This window comes from Oncorhynchus nerka, linkage group LG28 (assembly GCF_034236695.1).
Source record: "Oncorhynchus nerka isolate Pitt River linkage group LG28, Oner_Uvic_2.0, whole genome shotgun sequence".
Lineage (NCBI taxonomy): Eukaryota > Metazoa > Chordata > Actinopteri > Salmoniformes > Salmonidae > Oncorhynchus > Oncorhynchus nerka.
The window spans coordinates 78647658-78653657 of NC_088423.1; the positions used below are offsets into that span (position 1 = coordinate 78647658).

At 43.5% G+C, this 6000-nt stretch overlaps 1 protein-coding gene across 1 annotated transcript in view; it reads left to right on the forward strand.

Moving 5' to 3' along the window:
* Window positions 1–6000, forward strand: part of LOC115119519 (transcription factor SOX-6-like) — a 165918-nt gene that overhangs the window by 48599 nt on the left and 111319 nt on the right. The window lies entirely within an intron of this gene.

Consider the following 6000-nt stretch of genomic DNA (forward strand, 5'->3'; position numbering starts at 1 on the left):
TTACCCTATCCAAGCAAACATATATCTTCAAAAATCATATTTATTAGAAATGTCCTTAAATAGCCTCTGTTTCCAAGGTCTAGTGAGTGTTACAACTCCAGTGTTGGCCGGAGGCTGGGGATCATACTCAGGCATGTGTTGGATTATTGAAGGTATGTTGCCTCTATTCATTTCCACTGGGCCACTAATGCTACAGAGTGGATGATTGTGTTTGACTCCAGCCACCTGTTGAAGCAGCACCAGTTGGGCAAATATCTAGCTGAACAGAGGGTGGGGGAGGGCTGAAGAAAGCAACACCTCTTAAATCCAACTGAGATTCTTACAGCCCAATAACTTGAAGACCCAAATCGACCCACATAGACAAAACATGACCTTTGACTACTAGCCTCTTTCCTAACAATATCCTTTTGTTCTTTGTTGGAATCATTACTCTGAGAGAGCACTGCGATTCATCTAAGTAAATGCATCATTAGGGTTCCTAATCCACATCCTTCTGTCAATGTCTGTTTTAATTAAATGAGAAGTGCCAGTGGAACGATATCATGCACACATGCTCGGGTGATTGGAGGACAGAGGCCTCAACAATCAGGCCAAGATTAAAGGCAGGCTTTGCCTCAGGGTTTGGCCTTTTGCTTGGCCACGGCTTGTTGTGTCCTGGGGAGGGAGGGTTGGAGGGAGAGAGAGAATGAGAGGAAGACACAGCAGGGGGGGTATGGGAGACGGACCATGTTTCTTCAGTCTAGCTAGCACCACAACATATTTTCTTAAGCAATTGAATTGGGTCAAAGGGGGCTCTGTCAGTGCAATTATGTGAAAGTATGACAGCAACTCTGCCTTGTGCCTCATTAATACATCTATTTCTGTGTAGTACTCTGAAAGGACATGTTGTCTATTCAACTCAGTCGTCTCCCCAGCTGTGTGGCCCAGAAGTTCCACTTCTGCTCTGACAGAGGGGCAGATGTTTAAGATGACTTTTCACATTTCATTTCTGCGTCACTCATCTGCGTCACTCACTAACATACCACTGGACAAACTAGTCATTATTTTACACTAATGAGTCATCACTTCTTGTTTTGACTCATAGTTGCAGTAGCTGTAAAAGTACCAATCTCCCATTTTCAGTTTAGAAAATGATGCTGGTTGTTAATGCGCGCTGATGCAGGCAGAGGAATAGTCATTGTGAAAAATACATCAGGGAGAACTTTAAACAGGTTCACTTTATATTAATAATGTAGCATGGAGCCTTTGTACTGTCTTAGAAAATAATGACATTCTGTTTAAATCTCACATGCAGAACAGTACGTCTGCAACAAAGTGAAAGAATTCACTCAATTATACAGTTAGTGTACAATGTATTTTAGTGGAATAGGATCTGTTCTTACTCACATTAGAAGCCAGCTTTGTTTTAGAGAAGCAGTGTTTCAATTTAGCTGCATATTTATGAAGAACGTGATTATATTTGAGCAGATTGTGTGTGTGTGTGTGTGTGTGTGTGTGTGTGTGTGTGTGTGTGTGTGTGTGTGAGAGAGAGATCTGTAACAGTCCCTGGCTAATCCCAGTAGAGAGGACCTCCTCCTGCATCTCTCACATTATTTGATGTAATGAAAGGAGAAAGTGTGTAACAAGGAGATTGTTAATTAATTTAGTCTAACAAGATGAAGATAAATGCAACCCACTGAAGGTTGACTAGGCAAAGGGGCCCACTTAGCATTCCTTCTCCTCTCCCCTGCTCTCCCTTGCTCTCCCCTGCCTCACAATGGAGCACATTTAAAAGGTGCAGCTCCTCATTTGGACAACCCCACTGAGCTTTCACCCGTTAAATGTAGACGCAAAACATCTCACTTAACGTTTCTTTCAGCCCTTACAACTTAATCTACAATTATCACCTTCCATGTGAGTGTTTATTAATCTCAACATGATTGTGATTAAAGCTGAAAATGTATCTATAGCTACAATTCTTTGCTTTTTAAATGTGCTGGAATCTAATCAAGATAACACATCTCAGCCGCATTGAGTTGATGTTATTCTCCATGATTATTTATATTGCTTAAAGAAACCTTTTTGACATGTTAGTTAGGAGGGTTTCTCTATCTTTTAAGGCTGACCATAGAGCCATTTCCCTTTCCTCAGGGAGAGATGAGTGAAAGGAGTAGATCTGCGCCTGTTCAAGCATCTAGCTAGCTGCTACTCTCCATGTCCTCTCAGAAGGGTCTGTGTGACTCCCAGCCTTTCACTATATGAATGGCCCTGCTCTAATGAGGCTTGGTGGCTATTTGAGCGGTGAGAGAAACAGACAAAAAGAGGACATTTTTCTAAAAAGCCAGACAGTTGTCTTCATTCACACCACTTTCAACAAATCAGCAGTCTATCAAGGACATTCTTCTGTGGACAATTCTATACAGGGCCTGCATGGCAGCACAGACCAATCATTATGGGACCCATTCCCTGCTCCCTTAGTTCTCAAGTCCACAACAATGAGTTGTTGATTGTGTGGACAACACCAGAACAATTATGCTCTCTGTTTTGGTGGCAGGGCAGAATTTTAAAGTCAGATCCTTAATAATGGCCTCATTATTGATATTCTTAGACCAGGCCTCAGGATAAGGAATAGTTGCTCACAGTACATCATTATTTAGCACATTTCGATTAGCTCATCATGTTGTCTACGTACGAATAGAATCAAATGTAATTAAGGCGAGGGAGCTGTGCTCGCGGAACGCTGGCCACTGACTTAAAAGGTAGCACTTGATAGGCCATTAATATGAAGAAAGGTGGGAAAAAGAAGGATTAGAGCTGTTGCCGTAGTAACTCCAACTTCCATCTTCGAGGGAACAATGGACTTGTGTTCCTCCACCACCTTGGCTTGAAAAAATAGAAAGCAAGAGAGAGAGTGTTCTGAAAGGACAAGACCCTTTTCAACAACGGCGTGGAATCCAGGCCTAATAGGCTCTTCGGTGTGAGCTGTTAGACGAGCCCACTGGGGGATAGGACAGCGGAAAGGTCACCATGTAATCCAAGGACAGCCGAAGTCATCATCCCTTTTTACAATAGCAGTTTGTTTTGTGCTGCTTCCATGTGCTCAACACAGACACGTCAGTCACACTAACTGGAGGGATAGAGAGAGAAGAGAGAGCGAGAGAAAGGGTCTGTATGAGGGACGTGAGACGGTTTAGGGAAAGAGAGAGAGAGAGGGAACATGCCACACGGCCAAAACCTACTTGTTCCCTTACTGACTCTAAATAAACACAAACTAGATTTATACCAGAGACTTGGAAGAAAAATAACTCTCCAATTAGAAAGATCTGTCAGAAGCTACTTGAAGTGCCTCCAGCCTTTTCCCATCCCTGTTCCCTCTTCCCCGTGCAGCAGGAGAGGGGAACGCACGGCTTCTCTATTTGGTTCTGGCACCTCTAGTCTACACACTGCTCTGATAACAACGTTCCCTCTTGGATGATCACTCTACACAAACACACCCTAGGAGTTAGAGGATCTATTCCATGCCTAGTACTAACAGGTACACATGATATCTTATCACAGTCTTTCACATAATTATATACGGCAAATGATAAAAGCAAACGAACGCAATAACTCAATTGCCAAAACCTGAGGAGTTACGGTAGTAATGAAAACACACGGTTGATATACTGTGTGTCGCCCTTTTATTTGAATCGTCGTATAAAAGTTGAGGAGAGAGAAAGCACAAAGAGCTGATGTGATAGCTGAATACTCTGCCTGGACCAGAGTGGGTCCTCCTAAACCACTGCAGAGTTATAACCGTCTATGATCTACGGGCCTATGTGTTTCTCTTTATGTTTTATGTCCCTTATTACAGCTGCATACGTCTGCCCACATTAAGCTAATTTATGGCCCAGGCCACTGATACAGCAGTATAGGTTAATGAATTTGGCATTACTAATTAACTGTTATTGAGGGCGGAATATGAATTCAGAGTCTGGAGAAATAGCAGAGCAGGGAAGGAGAGAGGAGGACGGGAGGGACAGAGGACTGGCTGGGGTAGATGGGTTCATTTCTCCCTTTAGTATTTTCTTACCACACAATGCCAAACTGTCAACTGAGTCCTCTAAGGGAAGCTGATTTCCTACGACCCAGTCAAGTCTCATCACAGATTCATTCCTGATCGCATGTATACTACCTTTCAAATGTTTGGGGTCACTTAGAAATGTCCATTAAAATACCATCAAATTGATCAGAAATACAGTGTACACATTGTTAATGTTGTAAATGACTATTGTAGCTGGAAACGGCTGATTTTCTATGGAATATCTACATAGGTGTACAGAGGCCCATTATCAGCAACCATCACTCCTGTGTTCCAATGACATGTTGTGTTAGCTAATCCAAGTTTATCATTTTAAAAAGCTAATTGATCATTAGTAAACCCTTTTGCAATTATGTTAGCACAGCTGAAAACTGTTGTCCTGATTAAAGAAGCAATAAATCTGGCCTTCTTTAGACTAGTTGAGTATCTGGACCCCTACAAATCAGCTGGGCTAGGCAATCTGGACCCTCTCTTTCTAAAATGATCCGCTGCAATTGTTGCAACCCCTATTACTAGCCTGTTCAATCTCTCTTTCGTATCGTCTGAGATCCAGAAAGATTGAAAATCTGCCTTGGTCACCCCCCTCTTCAAAGGGGGAGACACTAGACCAAAACTGTTGCAGACCTACCCTGCCTTTCTAAGGTCTTCGAAAGCCAAATTAACAAACAGATCACCAACCATTTCAAATCCCACCGAACCTTCTCCGCTATGCAATCTCGTTTCCGAGCTGGGCATGGGTGCACCTCAGCCACGCTCAAGGTCCTAAACAATATCACAATCGCCATCGACAAAAGACAATACTGTGCAGCCATATTCATCGACCTGGCCAAAGCTCTGTCAAGACTCTGTCAATCACCGCATTCTTATTGGCAGACTCAACAGCCTTGGTTTCTCGAATGACTGCCTCGCCTGGTTCACCAACTACTTCTCAGATAGAGTTCAGTGTGTTAAATCGGAGGGCCTGTTGTCCAGACCTCTGGCAGTCTCTATGGGGGTGCCACAGGGTTCAATTCTCGGGCCGACTCTTTTCTCTGTATACATCAATGATGTCGCTCTTGCGGCTGGTGATTCTCTCATCCACCTCTACGCAGACGACACCATTCTGTATACTTCTGGTCCTTCTTTGGACACGGTGTTAACTAACCTCGAGACAAGTTTCAATGCCATACAACTCTCCTTCCTTGGCCTCCAACTGCTCTTAAATGCAAGTAAAACGAAATGCATGCTCTCCAACCAATCGCTGCCCGCACCTGCCCGCCCATCCAGCATCACTACTCTGGACGGTTCTGACTTAGAATATGTGGACAACTACAAATACCTAGGTGTCTGGTTAGACTGTAAACTCTCCTTCCAGGCTCATATTAAGTATCTCCAATCCAAAATTAAATGTAGAATCGGCTTCCTATTTCGCAACAAAGCATCCTTCACTCATGCTGCCAAACATACCCTCGTGACTATACTACCGATCCTTGACTTCGGCGATGTCATTTACAAAATAGCCTCCAACACTTTACTCAGCAAATTGGATGCAGTCTATCACAGTGCCATCTGTTTTGTCACCAAAGCCCCATATACTACCCACCACTACGACCTGTATATGTTCTCTTTGGCTGTTCCTCGCTTCATATTTGTTGCCAAACCAACTGGCTCCAGGTCATCTATAAGTCTCTCCTAGGTAAAGCTCCGCCTTATCTCAGCTCACTGGTCACCATAGCAGCACCCACCTGTAGCACGCGCTCCAGCAGGTATATTTCACTGGTCACCCCCAAAGCCAATTCCTCCTTTGGCCACCTTTCCTTCCAGTTCTCTATTTTGCTCTTTTGCACCCCAGTATCTCTACTTGCACACTCATCTTCTGCACATCTATCACTCCAGTGCTTATTTGTGAAATTGTAATTATTTCGCCACTACGGCCTATTTATTGCCTTACCTCCCTAATC